Below are 24,340 nucleotides of genomic sequence, written 5' to 3'. Positions count from 1 at the left end.
ATCTGTTATTGGCGTGAAGTATACACCTGACACTCCCTTCAAAAACAACACAGCAGTGAAGTAGTTGTATGCAGGATGTACTAGAAATCCCAGCAATACCGTGTAGTGCCCACAAGTTTAGGGGGGGCTGGACAATTAAATCGGTTATTTTCGTGAAGTATACACCTGACACCCCCTTCAAAAACAACACAGCAGTGAAGTAGTTGTATGCAGGATGTACTATATATTCCAGCAATACCTTGTAATATAGCTGCACCACCAGCCCTAAAGTCAAAAAGGAGTACACTGAGCAGTGCTGTACTTCTTAGGGTCTGTGTGCAACACCTAATGTCCCCTTTCTGCCAGCAGCCGATCAAAACAGTGTGCAGGTTAAATCGCGGTAGCAGCACTGCAAGTCCCAGCCAGCAGTCTGTAGTAATAGTATTAAAAAAAGCTTTTAAGCCTTGAAAAGGGCTGTTTGTTTGTATTGCTAGCATTCCCTGCCTACTGGAACATTAAATCCTATACTAACACTCTCCCTTACCATCAGCACTGCTTCAACAGCTCTGTCCCTGATCTCTCACAGCATGCGTCTGAAGCGAGCACTGACGGCTGCACGTTTTATATGGCAGGGTCATCTGATCTGGCTAACCAATCGCTGCTATTGACATGTATGGGTCCCATGTGATCGCAGGATGTACCAGAGAGTCTCCTGCACGATTATTGGAGAAATAGCGCCCAAACTTACAGGAAATGGATGATGAGATTTTCTCGAGTATCGCGAGATGCTCATCCGAGTAACGAGTACCATCGAGTACCCTAATACTTGATCGGGTACCAAGCTCGGAAGAGCACGTTCGCTCATCACTATTAGTTACGAATCTTGTTAAAATCATAAAACTGTACTTTTATCAGAGAATAGAACAGGATACAATGGATTATTACTCCTATAATCCTTTGTATCCTGTTTTTATGTGAATATCAAGGTGTGTGACATCACTCCAGGAACAGGAAGTGCTTGAGCCTGGCTGCAATTTCTCATTGTGTTTCCAGACTGCAGAGATAAAGGAGGTCCACGCTAGGCAAGGGAAAACACATAGTTTAGATAGCCAAACAACTAGATAACTACAGGGAGAGATAGAGAAGGAGTATATATTGTTTGTGAGAGAAGCAGGAGAGAGGAAGATAAAAAAAAATTGCAACAACCAGGGAAAGCTGGATATAGAAGATAAGCCCATACATAGGTAAAGAGGCTGAGAAATCAAGAGATAGGTAGAGAGAGGGAGAGATAGGCATCTAACTCAAAAATTGTGATATCTAGGGAGAGATAGGGAGATAAAAAAAGAAATTGGGAGAGAAAAGTGAGAAGAGTCACTCAGGACACGTAGCATTGAACCAGCTACCGTTGTGTGACCGAGAGGAGATGCTAGACGTTGCTGCTCTGCTGGGTGCCGTTAACCGCGTATAGTTGCAACCAAAAGAGCTTAAAAAAAATAAAAAAATAAAAAAAGTTAGTTTGTTTGTGATAAGCTGTTATAGGTGACGCTAAGTCAGCGCCCCACAAAAGCTGTCCCTTTTTGTTCTGCTGGGTGCAGTCAACCCAGTCTAGCCGCCTGCAACCAAAAAAGTTAAAAAAAACTTCCAAAAAAATAAAAAAGCTTGTTTGTTTGTGATAAGCTGTTATAGGTGACGCTACAGTAAGTCAGCGCCCCACAAAAGCTGTCCATTTTTGCTCTGCTGGGTGCCATCAACCCCGTCTAGCCGCCCGCAACCCAAAAAGTAAAAAAAAATAAAAACTTCTAAAATTTAAAAAAAAAAAATAATTTGTTTGTTTGTGATAAGCTGTTATAGGTGACACTAAGTCAGCGCCCCACAAAAGCTGTCCGTTTTTGCTCTGCTCGATGCCGTCAACCTCGTATAGCCTTTAAAAAAACTTAAAAAATAAAAAGTTTGTGATAACCTGTACATTTCTGCTTTGCTGGGTGCCGCCAACCCACAAAGCAATAGTCACTGAAACTTTGTGCCTTCCGGCCAATAGCTCATTTCATTTTCCAAATTTCTACCAACCAAAGAAGTATGTCCAAGCGTCCTACTTCCAGCACTTTCCAGGCAAGGACTGCGACGGCAGGCGGTGAGGGTAGGAGAAGTGGCAGCACCAGGCCCGGTGGCAGCCCGGGCAACAGGCGTGGAAGCAGGGTGCAGCTACCCCAGATGCCCACTGGTTATGTAAGAACCACACAGCCAGCGGTTTTAGATTGGCTTACCCAATTCTCCAAATCCACTGCCCGAAGCTCCCAGACGAGGTCGGCTGGATCATCCGACACCACCCTTACATGTGATGGTCAGCGACAGTCCTCTGCCCCGTCCCCTGTTATCACTATGCCACCCACCTTTGGGGCACCTTCTGCCAAGGAACTCTTAGCAAACCTTGATTTGCCCTTGGAGTCTCTACCACTTTTTAATGATGATGATGAGAAGGAGGTAGTAGTCCCCCAAAGGCAACAGGTGGAACGTGCTGAGACTGCAGAGGAGGTGTTGGCTGTAAGCAGTCAACAGAGCCAGGGCGGGGCATCCAGTGCCACACCTGAGATCCTGTCCCAGCCCCTGGAGGAAAGTAGCAGTGGTGGTGATGATGATGTTGCTGATCGGACGTGGCGCCCTCAAGCAGCATTATCCTTAGCGTCATCAGGGGAGGAAAGTGAGGTGCTACCGACACAGCAACATTCCACTGCTGCAAGGAACCAAGGCACAAGAGGGAGGGGTAGAAGACTACCTACCAGGCAGACTTCATTCCCTCTAATCCTTGGTCCTGAACAGTGAACAGTGAGCAGTGAACAGCCAGCAAGACCCCCACAGGTTTCTTTGATCATTTCCTGCACTACAAGACCTTATGAGGATGTCACGTAGAGTGTGCGACGTGCCAACACGTTGGAATTCTGCCCTCCATATGCTCGACAGCCTGTACGAGCAAAGGTCAGCCGTAACAGACTACCTCATCTGGCAATCAGGCAGCTTCACGCCACACTGCAACTTCCAAGTCACATACTGGCAGTTAATGCGGGAAGTCTGCCAATTGTTGATCCCTTTTGAGGACGTGACTCTCTTTGTGAGCAGGCAGGACTATGGGATCAACGACATCATCCCACTCCTTCATGTTCTGGAAAGTGCGCTGACCAACATCATCAGCGAGGATTCCCAGGCCACAACTCCAAGGCTGAACATCGCCTTGAGCCCAGAGCTGGATGAAGTGCAGATGGAGGTTGAGGAGGAAGATGTCTACGCACAGCCATTCCGCACACCGCCACCTGGCTTCTCTGCCTCTCCATCTCAGGAGGAGATGGAGGATGAGGTGGTAGAGGAAGAGGAGGAAGACCCCAGCAGACCCTAAAACTATACCAAGGACAGTGGAGAGAAGAGGCGCCCATTGTCCTGCTGCCTCCTCCTGCTCCTCAACTTGTCTCTCCTCAATAATACTGGCCTGAGAGGCGAGCAATCTACTGCGGCCTCCTCCTGTTCCTCAACTTATCTCTTCTCAACAATACTGGCCTGAGAGGTGAGCAATCTACTGCGGCCTCATCCTGTCCCTCAACTTGTCTCTTCTCAAAAAAACTGGCCAGAGAGGCGAGCAATCTACTGCTTCCTCCTCGTGCTGCTCAACTTGTCTCTTCTCAACAATATATACCTATATGTTGATCCAATGGGTGTATATCCCGGGGTCCTTATGCACACTACAATGCCTAAACCAAAAAAAAGGAAAGAAGAGGGGGAAATGAACCCACCCCACTAACCAACCATGCAGGACCAAAAATCACAAAGTTTATATATATCATATATCTTTATTAGTATGTATGAAAAATATATTACAAAGCAAAATTTAAAATATTTTTACATAGTAAAGGAACTGACACATGAACAGATCCCCAGAACAATGGTGGTGGTAAATAATATAGAGCAATATATGCACAAAATACAAAGATAATAAATTAATTTACACAAACGAAGCACTGGGCATTGGGCATGTAATTAGCTACGTTTAAGCATAGTGCTTAATAAAGTGCATACAAAAAAAACATAAAATACATGTCAAAATACTACCCATGTGTCCTTAATGCAACGACCACCATACCACTCACCCGACGCGCGTTTCGCGTACTTGCTTTATCGAGGGTGATGTCACAAGTGGTAGGCTTTCCTCATTTATATCATGGTCAACCAATCCATAACTTACCCCACATGTGTTGTGTGTAATCAATTCAAACTCGGAAAACCCGGAAGTGATATCACTTCCGGGACCAATGTCACCAAGTCATGTGATAACCCATCATTTGGGGGGAGATTAAAGAGAAAGAAAAAGGACAATATATCCGTCAATTCGTGTGTTTATATGATCCCTCACGTCGTTCTAGCATCGCATATAATAGATTGGCATAACTCACATACCCATCATATATCACACAGACGTCGGACCGGAAGTGACAACATATCACATGATCATTGAAAATCATCATCTGATCATAGCGAACGCCGGACCGGAAGTGTCCGTGTATCACATGGACCTGTCACCTGATCCGAAGAATGACGCCCTAAACCGGAAGTACCACAAGCTGAGTCACATGTGCGGTCAGGTGAACCCGATATGTCACATGACCGCAGGTGAACCCAACATGTCACATGACCGCACATATGAGAAGTAAGCATATATAATTGCAGTATTTTTCAACAGAGGTAGGGCTAAGGCTAATACTAATATCGGGTCGTATTCATTATATTCATCCCCGAAGTCATGTGACCACCCAGTCACATGACCGCGGCATCACACCAATACATCAAAGAGGTATATCCTCCACGTCTTAAAGTGACCGTGCGCATAAAACAAGTAACCAAAGTGCTCAGTGCCAGTGGAAAAGTGCCATGCAAAAACCGTGATATGATAGTTAAATACAAACCTAGATTAAATAATAAATAATAAATCCGGGATAATGTCTGCTCCATAGAAGAATATGTATAAACAATAAACAATAAACACATTATGCAGTGATATATGAAATGTTCACTCAAAAAAAAATATATATATATAAAAGTGCGAATGATTGTATATAATAATGAAATATAATAATTAATGTGCGAATGATTGTAAATACGTGTGAAAGTGAATGAGTGTGTAATGTGATGAATAGTAATAAACCATGCACATTAGTACATGGTAGAATAATGTGAAAAAAGTGAACTGTGTTTACACAATTAATTAGTGTGTGTAATAATGTAAATAATAATGAACCATGCACGTACGTACATGGTGAAATAATGAAAAGTGAATTATACTAAATCATGTGTGTGATGATGATAATAGATGAAAAAATAAATAAATAAAAATTAAATATTAAATAAATAAAATTTGGAAAAAATAAAAATTAAAAAATAAAATAATAAATAATGAATAAAAAGAAATTTTTAACAGTATCATGGATGATGGCAATAAAGTGCATATGAAAACATGCCATAAATCAACATGTATAGAGAATATAAATAGTATCATAGAGTGATATAAGCATCTATAATAGTAATAGTAATTTTAACATATTGCACCGAAACCCAAAGTACATATTGCACCAAAGCCCAAAATACATATATATAGATATAAATATAATAGTTAACATATATATATGTTGCCTCATGCCCAATGCCACAGTACCTAATAATAGTTTATAATTTATATTAGTATGGCATGTATATATATATATATAAAAAAACATCTCTTGTATAGCATAAATATACATCAAAAAAATTCTTTTTATATAGTATGAATGTACATCATGCCCAATACCACAATGCCTACCAATCAGATAACAAATATACCAAAAAAGGGGGATAAGTACGTATTATAACATAGCCAATACCATTATTAGAAAGAAGAGAGGGATAATAAATATAAAACCGAATATTGTGCATCTGTATGACATCACCATAGAAGTATGTGATGTATAGCAATAGAGGACCTTCTAAAGTCCAGAACCGATGCTTCTGTGTCCTATTTCTTTAACAGTGAAGTAGGGAAAATTAACCAGCTTTCAAACCTGAACCTATAAATGACAAATATAAAAAAATGTTGAAACCATAAAACACTATCTTTATTAAATAACACTAAAATGTCCCAAAAGGGACAATGTAAAAAAAGAAGAAAAAAGATAGTTTGGTTAAAATTAAGGGCAATAAGACTTAAAACAAGTAAGAGGAAAGAAAGGAAAAGAAAAAAGAGAGAGAAAAGCCCCTTACTTGGACGGAAGCGGAACAATGATTCAATGATTCAAACTATTCGGATTTGGACTTTCACGGACTACTTGGTACTTCTGAAGCATAGATAGTGGCGACAGAGCAGGATTCACAAGCCTGTTGTCGAAGAAGTTCAATATTTTAATACACCAAAGGAAAAAAGGAAAGAGAGACATCAAAAGTAGCAGGGAGTAGGTGTATTTCATAAGAAGGACACAAAACTGTTACCTTCATTTAATCCAAATGGAGCAGTTGTATTTAGGAGATATATCCATTTTGCTTCTTTCTGAGCCAGGCATCGTTTCAGATCACCTCCACGCATATTATCGTAGGTCTCGTCACAGTTGTGAACTTGTTTGAAGTGTCGAGGGATGGTCTTAAGTTCAGAGAGATCCGTCATATTTTTGGCTGCTCGTATATCCAAAATGTGTTCCCTTATGCGACGTTTCAACTGGCGTGATGTCATACCAACGTAAATCTTCCTACATGGACAAACCGCATAGTAGATTACCCCTTTTGTCTCACAATTAATCGAATGACAGATGGAGTATTCTTTTTCTCCATTTGAGCTCAGGAATCTTGTTTCTCGGTTCATATTGGGGCACGCTACACATTTGCCACATGGTGAGGAACCCCATTTTGGGCCTCTTGACCCAAAGATTCCCTTAGTACCTGGGGGGTTGTAAAAACTTCTTACCATGTGATCCCGTAAGTTCCTTGATCGTCTATATGTAATGGATGGTCTCATGGTAATCTCCTCTCTCAAATCGTTATCTGTTAATAAAATAGGCCAGTATTTTTCCACTGCCGCACGCATCTCCTGACTCCTTGAGCAAAAATTTGTTATGAATCTTACCTGAGGGTTGGTCTTCGAATCTTTGTTCTTTGGCTGTAAGAGGGATCTCCTATCGGCGTTTTTTGCTCTATGATATGCTCTTTTGATCGACCTATTACTGTACCCTCTTTCTTGGAAACGAATCGTCAAATCCTGTGCTGTGATTCTCAACAATACTGGCCTGGGTGCAATCAAGTGCTGCCGCATCCTCCTCCTTATTATTATTACTATTATTATTATTATTTTATTTTTTTTCCCCTTTCTTTTCCACTTTTTTTTCATTGTAATAGCAACTGCAACTAAACGAAACTATACCCTATCACACTCCCACTATTGTAACTGCAATTGTTCAGCCGTTAGAGCAAGGTTCGTTTTCGGTTTGGACGAAGTCGAACTTCACGAAAGTTTGCCGGATCGAACCGAACCGAACTTTTCAAAAGTTCGCTCATCCCTACTTATAACTTCACTAAGTGCGGTCTTGGAAAGGAGACCAGGCTGACTTGTACTAACAAACTGTATGACTAACGCCGTGCGGCTCTCCCACTAACATGCTCTTTTTCCCAGCAACTTATCTGTGATTAACAGTTTTTTGCTACTAAATGCTGGCAACTCCCTGTGTGTGAATTGTCACAGGGTGGCAAAAACACTAACTGAATTGGTGTACTGTCGCATGGTGTGAACTGAATGCAATAATCGCAGCTTGGCTGGAAGATAACTTATCAAGGCTTATAACTTCACTAAGTACGGTGCTGGAGAGGAGACCAGGCTGTCTTGTACTAACAAACTGTATAACTAACGCTGTGCGGTTCTCACACTAACGTGTCCTTTTTTCTAGCAACTCATTTTTGACTATCTCAGCGGTTTTCCGCTACAGAATGCTGGCAATTCCCTGTATATGCTGGATTCCTTTTTACTAACCGTTTGGCCGACTATAGGACCAACTTAGTCCAGACAACCTATTGGAATCTTGGTGTCAACAGGTTAGCAGGGTCAATAGAGCTGTATTAGCCATAAAAGTAATCAGCTGAGCGATTTAAGGCCCTGAACTCTTACTAACAACTGCTTCTCTGGTGTGCCTGGCTCGGGGAATTGAGCGGCAGCTGTTAATTATTACTAACTGCTGTACTGAATTTTTACATTGTCTCAATTTCAGCTATTCTTTAGATTTCTGTGCAGGATTGCCTGGGGACGAGCTCGGTGCAACTAGTGGCAGACAAGGTCCCAGGTGGCCTAGTTAACCCCCATCAGGCATGTCCCTGGTGGCCTAGTTAACCCCCATCAGGCATGTCCCTGGTGGCCTAGTTAACCCCCATCAGGCATGTCTCTGGTGGCCTAGTTAACCCCCATCAGTCATGTCCCTGGTGGCCTAGTTAACCCCCATCAGTCATGTCCCAGGTGGCCTAGTTAACCCCCATCAGGCATGTCCCTGGTAGCCTAGTTAACCCCCATCAGTCATGTCCCAGGTGGCCTAGTTAACCCCCATCAGGCATGTCCCTGGTGGCCTAGTTAACCCCCATCAGGCATGTCCCTGGTGGCCTAGTTAACCCCCATCAGGCATGTCCCTGGTGGCCTAGTTAACCCCCATCCGGCATGTCCCAGGTAGCCTAGTTAACCCCCATCAGTCATGTCCCAGGTGGCCTAGTTAACCCCCATCAGGCATGTCCCTGGTGGCCTAGTTAACCCCCATCAGGCATGTCCCTGGTGGCCTAGTTAACCCCCATCAGGCATGTCCCTGGTGGCCTAGTTAACCCCCATCAGGCATGTCCCTGGTGGCCTAGTAAACCCCCATCAGGCATGTCCCTGGTGGCCTAGTTAACCCCCATCAGGCATATCCCTGGTGGCCTAGTTAACCCCCATCAGGCATTTCCCTGGTGGCCTATTTAACCCTCCATCAGGCATATCCCTGGTGGCCTAGTTAACCCCCATCTGGCATATCCCTGGTGGCCTAGTTAACCCCCATCAGGCATGTCCCTGGTGGCCTAGTTAACCCCCATCAGGCATGTCCCTGGTGGCCTAGTTAACCCCCAAATAAAAAAAATAATCATCCCACTCACCTTACCTCCGTTCCCACGCTGCCCATGTCCTCTTCTGTCCCAGGTCCTTTGTGCCAATCTTTCTTCTGCAGGCGGCGCGCGATGAAATGACGTCATCGCACGCGGCCCGCAGGAGACTGAAGACACGCGCCGCTCTGCTGGGGAAGAAGCCGGCATAGACAGCATCCTCCTGTGTCCGGCAGCTGTCACAGACACCGGAGGATGCGGTGTATACCGGCTCCTTCCTCCTCCAGAGCGGCGTGCATCACAGGGGAGCTGCGGGCCGCGGGCCGCATCGGGAGGTCTCAGGGGCCAGATGCGGCCCGCAGGCCGGAGGTTCCCCAGCCCTGCCCTAGACCGATAATTGCTAAACTTTTGAGATTCAGAGATAGGGATGCCATTCTCAGGAGAGCTGGAGAATTAGGGGAAATATTATAAAACAACGTTAAAATATTTATCTTTCTGGACTAAGCAGCGGAAACACAAAAGAAAAAGGCAGGTTTCATCCAGGTAAAAAAAGGCTCCAATAATAATGTTAAATACTCCCTTATCTTCCCAGCTAGGTTAAGCATCGTACATGAGGGTAAAGTTCAGTCTTTCCAGTCTCCTGGAGAGGCTGCTGACTGGTTAGAAATGAAAGGCATGTAAATTTAGGCGGAAAATTACAGTCTGTATTGGAGGGCCTGGACGGAATAGCTCCAAGTTCAGGGGCTCGGGCATGGTTTGCGCAAGCAATTGGGGGCAGGGTGGGGGACAGGGGGGAGGGTTGCCTGACGGGGTGTATGTGTTTTGTTTTGTTTTTTGTCCTGTTTTTGTCTTTGTTTTTTGCGAGGTATCCCTTCTCGAGGTATCCCTAAGGGTACAAACCCACTTGCCGGATCTGCAGCGAGTCTCCTTGCTGCGTTTTTGCAGCGAGACTCGCTGCAGATCCCAGCCCTATACTTTCATTAGCAGAGAAACTCACAGCAGGGATGTACATCCCTGCTGCGATTTTGTCTGCAGCCCTCCCCATTAACCCCCTAGCCGCCGGACATTATACATTACCGGGTCCCCGTTCCTGCTTGCTTTGGGGCTCCCGGTGTCTTCACGGCCCGCCCGGCCAATCAGTGCGCTGCGGCAGGGCAGCGCACTGATTGGCCGGGCAGAACGTGCCGGGAGCCGCCAAAGCAAGCAGGAGCGGGGACCTGGTAATTTATATCCTGCCCGCCCCCCCTGCAGCCCCGATCGCCCCCGGCCGCATGATCGCCCCCCGCAGCCCCGATCTCCCCCCGCAGCCCCCGGCCGCATAATCACACCCCGCACCCCCCGGCCGTACGATCGCCCCCCGCAGCCCCCGGCCGCACGATCGCCCCCCCGCAGCCCCCATCGCCCCCCGCAGCCCCCGGCCGCATGATCGCCCCCCGCACCCTCCGTGCGGCCGGGAGCTGCGGGGGGGGCGATCGAGGCTGCAGGTGGGGCGGGCAGGATATACATTACCAGGTCCCCGCTCCTGCTTGCTTCGGTGGCTCCCGGCACGTTCCGCCCGGCCAATCAGTGCGCTGCCCCGCCGCAGCGCACTGATTGGCCGGGCGGGCCGTGAAGACACCGGGAGCCCCGAAGCAAGCAGGAACGGGGACCCGGTAATGTATAATGTCCGGCGGCTAGGGGGTTAATGGGGAGGGCTGCTAATGAAAGTATAGGGCTGGGATCTGCAGCGAGTCTTGCTGCAAAAACGCAGCAAGGAGACTCGCTGCAGACCCGCCAAGTGGGTTTGTAGCCTTAGTATGGAATGTGAGGGGTCTGAGCGAGAAGAGATTCGCGATTATGGATTTTGCCAAGATGCACCTACCCTTTGTGCTTGATTTACTTGAAACACATTTACTACCGGATAGTGTACAAAAACTGAACAAAACTTGGTGGAGTGAACAATACCACTCGTGCTATTCCATTTATGCACGAGGGGTGTCAGTAATGGTACACAAAAATGTCAAATGGCAGGTATACCAAAAGAAAATAGATCTAGAAGGATGTTATGTATTTTTTCACTGTAATTTAGATGGTTTGATTTGTACTTTGGCATTCTTATATATTTCTCCATCTTTCAAAGCTGCGGCATTTGAGTCCCTATTTGATTTTTCGAAAGATTTTCAGGACTGTCCACTGTTGGTGGCAGGGGACTTCAACGCCGTAGCTAGTAAAGAATTGGATAGATTAAGACTTGATGGTAGGGTAAGATCTGCGGGTGGGTCACCTTTGCCCCCCCTATTTAGGGAACTTGGTTTATTGGAACTGTGGAGGGAAAAAAACCCTAATAAAAAACTATTCTCTTGTTGGAACAAGTCTAGCAACATGATGTCTAGGATTGACTTAGCGTTATTAAATTTGCACATGACACAACAGATTAAAAATATTAAATATCTACAAAGGAGTTTGTCAGATCACTTGCCTCTTTTGATAGAGCTACATAAGGGGATAAAAAAACACACCTACACTAAAAATAAATTTGCACTGGGTAGAATTAATTGAGGATAAAGAGAGGCTTAAAATAGAGGTAAATGAGGCATGGGAAGTTAATGTTGGTACATCTTCCCTACAAATAGTATGGGATACACTAAAAGTCATGATACGGGGGATATATTGTGGGGTGATTAACTGCACAAAAAAGCACACGCACGTAAAGAATTACAGATTAGAGAAAAATTGGGTAAACTAGAAGAGAACTATATTAATGCACCTACACTTGTCTCACACGAGAATGCTTGGAAAAAGCTCAGAATGAGCTAGAAAGGTTCCATAGAGATTTGTAATCAAGACGGTAAAAGGGCAATAGTCGCAATTAGAATTTCCTATCAGTTTAATCCATAAAGAGATGTTGGATGAACCCATCAGTCTTGAAGAGCTTAGTTTGGCCTTAGATGCACTGAAGAGAAACTCTGCTCCAGGAGGTGATGGGCTCCCGGTGGACATATATAGGGAACACAGGGGGGTTTTATCAATCGATTGCTTCAGTGATTCTCCCAGCATCCATGAGGGAGACAGTTATTATTTTCATTCCCTAAAGCAGACTCGGCTTGAGGTCGAATCTTACCGCCTTATCTCTCTTATAAATGTAGACGCAAAATTAACTGGCAATTAACTGGTCAAAGTCTATTCTAATGCTTTTTAATTCTGGGATGATGTTCAATTTCAACCCTTTGAGGAAACTTGAGCAAGGGGGGAGTTTTAGATATCTGGGGGCCAGGGTGTCGAGGAGACTGGGAGATTTCGATCGGTTGAATATGCTCCCGATTATAACGGAATTAGAGAAAAAGGCAGAGACTCCCCATTTCAAGAGCAGACAGGATTGTGTTGATAAGAACTATTTTTCTTCCAAAGATTCTGTTCCTGTTTGGAATTGCCCCGTCTTTATTAGGGTACAAACCCACTTGACGTATTTGCTGCGTGAATCAGTCTTAAAAATAAGCAGGCAAAACGCAGGTTGGCTTTATACAATTGTTCTGCGTTAAAATACGCAATTGCGTATTTTTGAAGCGTGAAGCTACATGCGTTTTTCGCACAGGTTGTTAACAACTGATGCTTTGCTAACAACAAGCTTCACGCTTCAAAAATACGCGATTGCGTATTTTAACGCATTCAAAAATACGCAATTGCGTATTTTAACGCAGAACAATTGTATAAAGCCAACCTGCGTTTTGCCTGCTTATTTTTAAGACTGATTCACGCAGCAAATACGTCAAGTGGGTTTGTACCCTTAAAGACAAATTTCTCAGAAGGATTTAATTTTAATTTTTTGATTTGGGGACGCAGGAGAGTCCGACTAAAGTTGGAACTGCTGTGTGCTCTTAAAAATAAAGGGGCCTGGCTTTGCCTGATATTAAACTGTACCATCTAGCCTCCCAATTTTACTGGTTCTTAGCTGACAGAACGGTCAAGTTTCTGAATTGTACACAAGGTGTAAGGTCCTCTGCTTCACAGGATATCTTCCAGAGACTTGAGTCGGGAGAGGTCGAGAAAGGGAAAGGTAGCGGGGGGCCAATGTTGGCAGCAATGGCAAGGACCTGGGAGAAATTAAGAAAGTATTGGGAGTCAGGTTTTTTTTAGCTTTGCTCCACTATGGGATAATTATAATCTGCCATCAATTCAAAAATTAGGGTTGCTGAGAGGTTTATACGAGGCAGGGGTAAAGAATATAGAGGATGTTTGGGGAACCAGGTCTGTAAAAGATTGTGTGAGCTTAGAGGGGGAGTTTAACCTACCTAAGTCTGTTTCGAATATTGTAGACTTAGCTATGCACTAAATCCCCCAATAAAAGCAGGGCAGGTATACTTAGCCGATTTAGACCCGGTACTGGAAATGTGTAGAAAGCACCAATTTAAGAAACAATGTATATCCTTTATGTATAAATATATCTTATGTCAGGCTGATTATGAATTTAAGAGCCAAAAAAATGGCAACTTGAAGTTGAAAAGGAATGTGAATTAGACTGGTCAATTATCTACAAAAACATCAAAAAGGTTTCAGCAGCAATGAGTCCTCAGATTATATAATACAATATTGTTCATCAGCTTTACTACACGCCGGCTTTTATGCATAAGATCAAGTTATGGACACATGATAGATGTCCCAGGTGTGGGGTGGGGGGAACCGGGTATATACATTTACTCTGGGGATGTGACAAGAAAAGAAGACTGCGGTCCCTTGTTTTCGAAAAAGTTAAAGATAAAGTAGGAGTGGAAATACCAATGACTCCGCAGATTGCTTTGTTGGGTGATACCTCTAGTTTGCACCTGCCCCAAAAGAAAAAGAGAATGGTTCTTAGAATGCTGTTTTATGTTAAATTAATTTTAGCAAGAAGTTGGATTTCCCTGAACCCCCCTGGGTTTGGGAAATGGGAAAAGTGTATGACATTGTTTAAAGAACATTGTAGGGGGCGTGGTCTGATGGCTGCCTGAGGCAGACGTGCTTCACAAGAGCTCCTGCATCTCCTGGCTCCTACTCCTGAAAATCATCCTGATTGGGCTCCCCCCTCTGACCCAACTTACAACCCCCCCCCCCCCCCGTGGTGTCCGGTGACCCCCGTGCTCCTCCTGGCAGTCCCGGTTGCCGGCGGTGGCCTGACTTTGCGGGCTAGTGTGGTGGGCGGTGCAGCGGCGGAACGGGAGACACACGTGCCGCACAGAGAACTCATCACAGGTGGCCGGCAGCGGCTGCGCATTCCTCTGGTCTCCCCTGCGGTCTCCCAGGAAAGGTACATCCTCCGGTGGACCCCCCGAACTGAGGAGGTGGCGTGACGGGTGGTGAGTGTGCCCGGCTCTGACTCCCCTCCCGGCGGCCACCATTACACTCCGGGACTGTCTCTCCTCTCCCCTCTCTGGACCAGGTGCTGCTCGTGGCTGTCCTCTGTACCTGCCCTCCGGCCACCTCGGGCGATTAGCGGGGTAGGGCCCTGGGTCAGCAGTACCACTGCATGTGTGGCGGCCCCTGTGCAGCTCCTTCCCGCCATTTCCGGCCGCATGCGGCCGCCATCTTGGAGGGCACAACTCTTCCGGACCCGCTGATTAAGTGGGATGCGTATAAGGCAACCATCAGGGGAGCATATGTCACGAGGGTGACCACACAAAAGAATATGCACAGAAGGGAGGAGACCTCTCTAAGGGCTCTAATCGATTCTCTGGAGGTGGAGGTGGCGCGTACAGGGGAGGAGGACATAAAGAGAAAATGGTCTAGGGCCCAGAGGGACCTACTAATTTTACTAAAACGGCCCTTGACTACCCTCTTACGGTTAAGGAGATAGTGGAGGCTATTAAATCCATGCCTCTGGGGAAGTCGCCGGGTATGGATGGTCTAGTTATAGATTGGTATAAAAATAATGCTGAGGCTGTGGCCCCTCGTCTCCTTAATATGTATGGAGAATCCTTAGAGGTGGGCCGCCTTCCACAATCACTTTGAGAGGCCCTGATTGTGCTGCTCTTGAAGCCGGGCAAGGACCCGCTATCCCCTTCCTCATATAGATCTATCTCTCTCCTCACAATAGAGGTTAAAATTTTAGCTAAGGTACTCGCGACGCGGCTTAACGGGGTCATACACTCGGTGATGCACCCTGACCAGACCGGGTTCATGCCGGGTAGAGCCACGGATATCAACATCTCCCGCTTATTTATGAATATAGCTGCTAGTGCGTCGGACATTGTCCCAGGGTACGTACTTAGTCTTGATATTCACAAGGCCTTTGACTCCGTAGAGTGGCCGTATCTGTGGTCTCTGCTCGGCAGGATGCGGTTCCGGGCCTGAGTTCGGCTGCTGTACGCAGAGCCCACTGCCAGGATCCGCACCAACCTTGATATCTCCCCCTCCCTCTCTCTCGGGCGGGGGACGCGACAGGGCTGTCCGCTGTCACCCTTACTTTTTAACATCGAGCCATTGGCGGCAGCTGTTCGTGCCTCGCCCTCGGTCAGGGGCCTCCAGAGGGGGTCCATTGTCGAGAAGGTGTCGATATATGCAGACGATACTCTGGTGTACCTTGCCGATGTGTGGTCCTCTCTGGTGGCGCTAATGTCGCTCATCCATGACTTTGGTGCCATTTCCGGTCTGATGGTGAACTGGTCGGTCCTTATGCCCCTGTCACCCTCTCTCCCCTTGCCTACCGCCTTACCAGATCGGCTGTTGGTGACTCGTCAGTTCCGATACCTGGGTGTGGAGGTCACAGCCTCAATAGATAGTTACATGTCCCTGAACCTAACACCTCTCCTGTCAGTCACTGATCTTTGATTACAGAAATGGGGGCCCCTGCCGCTTTCCCTGCTAGGTAGGATTAACATCTTAAAAATGATCTTTCTTCCTAAATTCCTCTATCTGTTTCATGCTTCCCCTGTCTTTCCTCCTAAACAGTTCTTTACGGATTAGGCCAAGATTCTGAGATCCTTTTACTGGCAAGGCGGGTCCCCTAGGATTGGTTACTCTCACCTCCTTGCGCCTACTTTCATGCACACAGTATGGTCATGCCCTAAAATACAAATCTTCTGGCGTTCAGTCTTGCAATTTCTGTCCGATCACTTAGATTTCCCCTTTGTCTGTACACCTTCTATCTGTTTGTTAGGACTTATTAATGAAATTACACAAAACAAATACTATATGATGTTCATTAGATTTCTTTTATTCTGTGCCCAAAAAATCATAGCCATGGAATGGAAGTGCACGGATGTCCCTTCCCTGGCCCGTTGGAAACAGATGGTTAATAAATACATCCCGCTATACGAGGCCCTCTACGAGCATCGCAAATGCCCCAAGAAATGTAAGAAAATATGGATTCACTGGCTCATGCTGGATGAAACGGCAGATGCTTGATCCTTTCTGTTCTCTGGCTGGTGGGGGGGGGGGGGGGGGAGGTGCGTCGCTAAAGGGGAGAGAGGGGTTAGGGAAAGTTGGAATTTGTGTAATACTGATGAATGTTCTTTTTAACATGGTTTGGAAATTCTAGACAATGGGAGGCATTTATTAAGTCCGGCGTTTTTTACGCCGGACGTAAAAATGCCCCCCCAGCTCCAGCGCTACGGAGATTTATGTAGAGGCGGACTGCCTCTACATAAATCCCGTGCGCGCCGTTGCGCACCGCCGAAATCCTACGCCAGCTGAGGACTGGAGTAGGTTTTCGGCGTACATTTTGGCGGAACGGATGATAAATCGCGCGGACTCTGAGTCCGCGCCCTCCGTTCCGCCCACTTTCCGCCCCTTTTCCGCCCCCTTTCCGCCCCCTGGCGTACTCGGCGGAAAGTGCCGATTTGCGAATATTTTATTCGCAAATCGGCCATTTGCGTATAAAAAAATACGCAAATCGGCACTTTCCGCCGAAAATCATCCGTTCGCCGGATGATACATGTGGCCCAATGTTTTTTGCAATTTGCAATTCTTTTTTGTGCTAAGTTTTAATGGACAGTCACAGCAATATACCAGCGATACTCCGTAATGCACCCAATCAAGAAGATATCACTGCAAAAATTGGTGACATTTCTAAAATATAACTTTTAATAGAGCCACTTAAAACATATAACCAAATTAAGTACTAAATATTAAAATCAAACCATGCTACTCAGCGGCATTTGACAAGCCTGTGTAGGGGGATGACCAGCAAGAATAGTAATAGATAATGGTGTACTTACAGTTTGGTGTCTTCAGGGCTAGCCAGCCCTTTGCTCTCAGAATGAAGGGAATGAAAATCCCACAGTATTAGAATTCTATACTGTACCTCAAAAATTAAAAGGCACTTGATTCATGGGACAATGCCCTAGAATTCCCTACCCATAATACACTGGCCCTATTCTGTCCCCTTCCCAAAACACAAGGCCGTCAAAAAAGAGGTGTGAATCAATGCGGTAAGGTAAATACCATCACCACAGTTCATACAGATTGCCTCAACGAGTTTCCCTCCTCAACCGATAAGTTGTGGGGAGTTCATCAGGAGGCTTGCAATCAACACCACATACTGACTAACACCACCGCTGCTATTGACTAATAACACCACATACTGACTAACACCACCGCTGCTACTGAATAAAATCCTCTGTACATAGACCAATATCACTTCATACAGTCATATAGAGGTGGACGCACTGTACACAGGCTCTATACACCATATACATCACAGTGTAGTTATATCAGGTGACTCACAGGGGACGTCTTCTCTGATCGGAGTTCTTCCCTTTTCATCTTCTCCATCTGCCCTGGGCCATTATGAGAACTTTTTGGAGCCACGAATCCACAAAATCTGCCAGACAGACATATTAGGCTCCTCACACTGACACCATCCTCATCCCTCTACACACTGCACATCTGTACTGTCCCCTTTACACCCTCATTTAGTGGGTAGCCCTTACACTATGTGATCACCCTTATAGTACATATCCCCCTATTGTATACACCCCGCGGGTAGTCCACCTTATAGATGGCCCCCCAATGTTTCCCCCTTATAGATAGCCCCCTGTGTTGTCCCTATTATAGATGCCACCCATGTTATCCCCCATATAGATTGCCCCCATGTTATCAACCATATAGATGGCCCCCATTTTATCCCCCTTACAGATGCCCCCCATGTTGTCCCCTCCTCCTGCCCCTCCATCATTATACTACAACCACCTCCACCATAATACAACTACCCCTTCATCCTCCTGCCCTTTCATCATCATACCACTACACCCCTCATCATCCTCTTGTTCCTTCATCATCATACCACTACACCCCTCATCATCCTCTTGTTCCATCATCATACCACTACACCCCTTATCATCCTCTTGTTCGATCATCATACCACTACACCCCCCATCATCCTCTTGTTCCTTCATCATCATACCACTACACCCCCCATCATTCTCTTGTTCCATCATCATACCACTACACCCCTCATCATCCTCTTGTTCCTTCATCATCATACCACTACACCCCTCATCATCCTCTTGTTCCATCGTCACACCACTACACCCCTCATCATCCTCTTGTTCCATCATCATACCACTACACCCCCTTTATCATCCTCTTGTTCCATCATCATACCACTACACCCCTCATCATCCTCTTGTTCCTTCATCATCATACCACTACATCCTGCATCATCCTCTTGTTCCATCTTCATACCATTACACCCCCATCATCATCATACCACTACACCCCCATCATCCTCTTGTTACATCATCATACCACTACACCCCCCATCATCCTCTTGATACAGCATCATCATACCACTACACCCCCCATCATCCTCTTGTTCCATCATCATCATACCACTACATCCCCATCATCCTCTTGTTCCATCATCAAAACACTACACCCCTCATCATCCTCTTGTCCCATCATCATACCACTACACCTCTCATCATCTTCTTGTTCCTTCATCATCATACCACTACACCCCTCATCATCCTCTTGTTCCATCATCATCATACCACTACACCCCCATCATCCTGTTGTTCCTTCATCATCATACCACTACACCCCCATCATCCTGTTGTTCCTTCATCATACCACTACACCCCTCATCATACCACTACACCCCTCATCATCCTCTTGTTCCTTCATCATCATACTACTACACCCCTCATCATCCTCTTGTTCCATCATCATCATACCACTACATCCCCATCATCCTCTTGTTCCTTCATCATCATACCACTACACCCCTCATCATCCTCTTATTCCTTCATCATACCACTACCCCCTCATCATCCTCTTGTTCCTTCATCATCATACCACTACCCCCTCATCATCCTCTTGTTCCATCATCATACCACTACACCCCCCATCATCCTCGTTCCTTCATCATACCACTACACCCCTCATCATCCTCTTGTTCCTTCATCATACCACTACACCCCTCATCATCCTCTTGTTCCATCATCATACCACTACACCCCCATCATCCTCTTGTTCCTTCATCATACCACTACATCCCCATTATCCTCTTGTTCCATCATCATCATACCACTACACCCCCCATCATCCTCTTGTTACATCTTCATACCATTACACCCCCATCATCATCATACCACTACACCCCCATTATCCTCTTGTTCCACCATCATCATCATACCACTACACCCCCATCATCCTCTTGTTACATCATACCACTACACCCCCATCATGCTCTTGATACATCATCATCATACCACTACACCCCCCATCATCCTCTTGTTCCTTCATCATACCACTACATCCCCATCATCCTCTTGTTCCTTCATCATACCACTACATCCCCATCATCCTCTTGTTCCTTCATCATACCACTACATCCCCATCATCCTCTTGTTCCTTCATCATCATACCACTACATCCCGCATCATCCTCTTGTTCCATCTTCATACCATTACACCCCCATCATCATCATACCACTACACCCCCATTATCCTCTTGTTCCACCATCATCATCATACCACTACACCCCCATCATCCTCTTGTTACATCATCATACCACTACACCCCCATCATCCTCTTGATACATCATCATCATACCACTACACCCCCCATCATCCTCTTGTTCCATCATCATCATACCACTACATCCCCATCATCCTCTTGTTCCATCATAAAAACACTACACCCCTCATCATCTTCTTGTTCCTTCATCATCATACCACTACACCCCTCATCATCCTCTTGTTCCATCATCATCATACCACTACACCCCCATCATCCTGTTGTTCCTTCATCATCATACCACTACATCCCCATCATCCTCTTGTTACATCATCATCATACCACTACACCCCCATCATCCTGTTGTTCCTTCATCATCATACCACTACACCCCTCATCATCCTCTTGTTCCATCATCATCATACTACTACACCCCTCATCATCCTCTTGTTCCATCATCATCATACCACTACATCCCCATCATCCTCTTGTTCCTTCATCATCATACCACTACACCCCTCATCATCCTCTTATTCCTTCATCATACCACTACCCCCTCATCATCCTCTTGTTCCTTCATCATCATACCACTACCCCCTCATCATCCTCTTGTTCCATCATCATACCACTACACCCCCCATCATCCTCGTTCCTTCATCATACCACTACACCCCTCATCATCCTCTTGTTCCTTCATCATACCACTACACCCCTCATCATCCTCTTGTTCCTTCATCATACCACTACACCCCCATCATCCTCTTGTTCCTTCATCATACCACTACACCCCCATCATCCTCTTGTTCCTTCATCATACCACTACATCCTCATTATCCTCTTGTTCCATCATCATCATACCACTACACCCCCCATCATCCTCTTGTTACATCATCATACCACTACACCCCTCATCATCCTCTTGTTCCTTTATCATACCACTACACCCCCATCATCCTCTTGTTCCTTCATCATACCACTACATCCCCATCATCCTCTTGTTCCTTCATCATACCACTACATCCCCATCATCCTCTTGTTCCTTCATCATACCACTACATCCCCATCATCCTCTTGTTCCTTCATCATACCACTACACCCCTCATCATCCCCTTAAAAAAAAAAAAAAATCTATATTCACCTGAATGATTTCTGTAGCCCCCAGGTCACACGCGCTGGTGGGCTTCCCCCGGCAGGGGGGCGGGGCTTAGTGGGACCTGTTTTTTTCCAACGCGATGCTCCCTGTGCTGGAAGTAGTTCCCCCCCGGCGCACACACAGCTCCCTGGGGAGCCACAAGACAGCCGGGGGCCCCTGCCTCTTGTGATCGCAAGCAAAACATTGCTTGCGGTCACAAGAGGGAGTGGGAGAGGAGCAGTACAGTGACAAGGGGGGGCCTCGCGGGCCCCCCCTTGGTAGCGGCCTGGTCACGGCGGCGACCGCTGCGACCGCGGTCGCTACGACACTGCTCCTGCATTTTAGACTAGTGATGGAACACATACGGACAAAAATAGGCCAAAAATGTAAATCAGGGCTACATGTGATGAAACCATGAATAAGCACATTATGCACTGCAATATTTATTTTATTTTATTTTTTTAAACGATATTTTATTAGTGGCTTATGTAATATTTGAACATACATATTGAAAATTCATTACATATTCAAAAAGAAAGTCGCTCACAGGCAACAAAGGATTGTATGTTTACAATATCATACAGATACAATGAGCCTTTGTAATAACCTTAAAAGATATATTATCATATACAATACAACGTAGTCTTACCAAAAACAAAAGTAGAAAAAAGGTAATTTATAATATCACCTTAAAACATGGTATAGATGTCAGATATTCAAATATGCTACCAATAGAATGTAGAGAATTGTCTTTAACAGAGAAAGGGAAAAGCTTAAGATATTTGGAGTGCTCCCGGAGTTCCCTTTTGGGCGGCCATGCAATACCAATCAGTGTCCTTAAATTGATTAATGACAGAGTCTCTCTCTTCTATAGTAAAATCATGAATTAGAAATTGTGTCCATTTGGACATAAATGTTTTTGTTGATTTTTCTTTGGCGCGCAATACATCCAAAAGTTCCCAATGAAAGATCTTCTTCAGAGCGGAGATTACCTCAGAAATGTCAGGTAGAGTATCCAGTATCCAAATAAACATTTCAGGGAAACTAATAGAGTTAAATGAATTCCTTTAGAAGTAAGTAATTTAGGAGAGGGAGTAGTAGAGTCTATATCAATAAAATGAAAAAGATAACTAAGAGGGAGAAGTGGTATGGCATGGCCCCAAGTGGACAAAAGATAGAGCCGCACGGAGTCCCAAAATTCCTGCACTCACGTGCAGGCCCAGGCTCAATGAAACAAGTCTGCTTTAGGAAGTGAACATTTCGGGCAACTGTTTATGTGAGCAGTGTGGGAGTTGGAAAAAGGAATATTAAAGGCATATATGGCCTTGTGTATAAAGCGGAAATGTATTTCACGTAGAACCACATTGGGAGTGGCAGAATGCACTAGTTCAGATCCTCTCAATATTTGTTGGGTCAGATCCTCTGAAAAAATTACGGAGGACCATTTTTTGAAAAAAATTTGTCTAGATAAATTCTTTTGAGAGCGTGATCTAAGTTCTCCATATGTATGTGATAAAGAATTATGAACTGGTGGTGTTGGGAATAGATTATCAAATTCTATATCACTTTCTGCTTCTGCTATGTCCCGTACTCTGGAAGTAAGAAATTCAATTATAGAATCGTATTGAGGTAAATTAAATGAAGACAATTTAAATCGTGTTCTGACGATATCCCATGATAAGAAAGTGTTGGAATTAGTATCCAGCAGATCCCCAACAGAAGAAACATGTGCACTCTGCCACTCTGAGTAATCTAATTTGGGTAAAGTGGGTAAAGTGGTGAATGCCACAGAGGAAATCTTTTCGAAAAAGGGTAAACCATATAATTTTCGTATCGCCTTCCATGTGGCAATGGTGTCTTTAAAGATAACACTTCTCTTAATTTCTGGGGGTAGTTCTGGTAATTTAGCATGTAGCAGGGTGGGTAAAGGCCAAGGTGCTGCTAAAGCTTTCTCAATTAAAATATTGGAGAAATATGACGTGTCCATAATCCAATCTTTAGCATGGCGAAAGAGAGCGGCTAAATTATATAATCTAATATCTGGGCATTGAGCACCACCTTTAGAAGTAGGGAGACAGAGAGTGGAATAGGCAATACGAGGTCTCCTTGATTGCCAAATAAATTTAGTGAAATATGATTGGAGTAGGGAAACGTCAGAATGTTTAAGTAAAAGGGGTATTGTTTGCATTGGATATAAGAGTTTTCAAAACACATCATTTTGATTAAGTGGGTACGTCCTAGAATTGACAATGGTAGAGATTCCCATCTCTGGAGATCTTGTTTTATTCTCTTAATTATAGGGCGATAGTTCAGGGAATATAGTGAGGAGGGAGATCTGCCAATCTGGATTCCAAGATAAGTAATATAGGATTTAGCGATGGAGACCCCTGCAGGACCCGAAGTAGACCTCTTATGTGGAGTTAGGTAAAGAAGTTGACTTTTATGTATATTGATTCTATACCCAGAGAAGGAACCAAAAAATTTTAAGGCATCTAATACTGCCGGACCATGTAGATCTGGGTTATCTAAATATATTAAAGTATCATCAGCAAAGCATGTAACTTTGATGATTTGGGAACCAACCCGTATGCCTGAGAAAAAGTCAGAAGAAATAAGATATCTAGCAAGAGGCTCCATCGCCAAATTGAACGATAGAGGGGATAGGGGGCAACCCTGTCTGGTACCTTTTTGTAAGGGAAAGCTATGTGAAAGGAAACCCAGGGTATGAATTCTAGCTTTCGGAGATGTGTATATTGTGGAAATAAAATCTTTGAATTAACCTGTGATACCAAATTTTGTTAACATCATGTCCAGCCACTCCCAGCTGATATTATCAAAAGCCTTTTCGGCGTCAATTGCCAACAGACCTGGAGAGTGGCTGGAACGACCCCCAGATTGGACACCAGACTGGGCCGCTAGTACCGTTCTTATATTAGTGACACCAGAACGTCCTTTTATAAAGCCAACTTGATGGCTGCCTATTAGTGATGGTAGGATGTCTGCCAATCTATTGGTCATAATCTTTGCCAACAATTTTAGGTCTACATTTATTAAAGAGATTGGCCTGTACGAATTAGGAGATGTCGGATCCTTCCCCTGTTTATGTAGTATTTTGATATATGCAGTATCTCCCGAGGGGAGCATGTCATGGTCAGTCAGAATAGTTTGGAAAGTAGAAAGAAGAGTGGGGGAGATGACAGAAGACATAGATTT

This window comes from Dendropsophus ebraccatus, chromosome 3 (assembly GCF_027789765.1).
Source record: "Dendropsophus ebraccatus isolate aDenEbr1 chromosome 3, aDenEbr1.pat, whole genome shotgun sequence".
NCBI lineage: Eukaryota > Metazoa > Chordata > Amphibia > Anura > Hylidae > Dendropsophus > Dendropsophus ebraccatus.
The sequence above is the reverse complement of the archived record's forward strand: the minus strand, read 5'-3'. Positions refer to the sequence as shown.